Genomic DNA, 1322 nt, shown 5'->3' with positions numbered 1-1322 from the left:
AACAACAACAACAACAACAACAACAACAACAACAACAACAACATCGTAACAACAACAACAACAACAACAACAACAACAACAACAACAACGATGATGATGACGACAAGAACAAAAACAATAACAAAAACAACAATAGATAGCATTTGTATAGGGCATATCCCCGCTCAATAATATCATAGCTACTTAAGTAAATGCCATTGACTTGGATTACAATCGAGTCCGCTTAGGTCGAGCACGGTTAATCCGAAAACAGCGGTACTTGTAAACCGAAAGAAAACATAATCCCCGATTTTAGTTTTTTCTTTTATTTGAGCAAATTCTCTAAACCCGTAAACCCGAATAAGTAGAAGAAAACCCGACAATCTCTTAGAGTTTGATTTAAGCAGACTCCACTGTACATCTCAAAGACTTGAATTATTACTGTATTGTTATCCTAAATTGGCTCTGTGCTCATTCTGCCCATTTATTGGCTCTGTCTTATCGGAGATGGACGTTATTTTGCTAGGTCCCACCTGTCAATGTTGAAAAGAGTATTAAATGTACAGTCAAACTGACTAAGACGGCCATCCATTGTTGAGGGAAAACGTGACCGTCTTACACAGGTGGATGTTTTACATCATCATCATCATCCGGTGCCTTTGTGGACTGGCGTGGGTGATCATGGACCTCCACTTCACTCTGTCTTGCGTTGCAGTGATGTTGTCTGTTGTTCTTGCTGTTCCCAGCCAATCTGTCAACCATAGTATCTTTTCCCTCTGTCGGCTTCTGCCTCTCTTTCCATCAAACTTGCCTGACGTTACAATAGTCTCCCATGTTTCTTTCCGCATTGTGTGTCCCATGAACTTTGCCTGTTGTTTTCGTATATTCGTCATAAGCTATCGTCTGCAATTTGCTTCAACCAAGACTTCTTCGACTGTTGTTCCAGCTGTCTATGGGATACGCAGCATGCGTCTTAGGAATCACAACTCTGTCGCCTCAATTGTTCTTTCCAACTGTCTATTGATTGTCCATGCTTCGCTCCCGTATAATAGAATTGGCTCTGTGTAACTTTTCAATTTCCTTTTTCTTGCCTTCTAGTGACAGACTGGTGTGTTTGTAAGTATCTGTTTCATTTTGTGGAAGGTTGCTTTTGGTTGGCAAATGCAGCTTTTAATTTCGGTGTGACATCTCCCATCTGATATAATAGTGGTCCCCCAAATAGTTTTACATAGTGGCATTATAATGTAGAAAATACAAAAGAAAGGAAATGGGAAGTGGCCGTTTGTGCAGGTGATTGTCGTATACAGGTGGCCTTAGAGCAGTTTCGATTGTATATATATATA

General features: G+C 40.2%; 1 protein-coding gene across 1 annotated transcript in view; it reads right to left on the bottom strand.

The window, feature by feature from the left end:
* LOC101856231 (monocarboxylate transporter 3) overlaps positions 1-1322 on the bottom strand; it is a gene marked incomplete in the record, with an annotated part of 22916 nt that overhangs the window by 2917 nt on the left and 18677 nt on the right.

This window comes from Aplysia californica, unplaced genomic scaffold (assembly GCF_000002075.1).
Source record: "Aplysia californica isolate F4 #8 unplaced genomic scaffold, AplCal3.0 scaffold00011, whole genome shotgun sequence".
In the NCBI taxonomy this organism is placed as follows: domain Eukaryota; kingdom Metazoa; phylum Mollusca; class Gastropoda; order Aplysiida; family Aplysiidae; genus Aplysia; species Aplysia californica.
The sequence above is the reverse complement of the archived record's forward strand: the minus strand, read 5'-3'. Positions and strand labels throughout refer to the sequence as shown.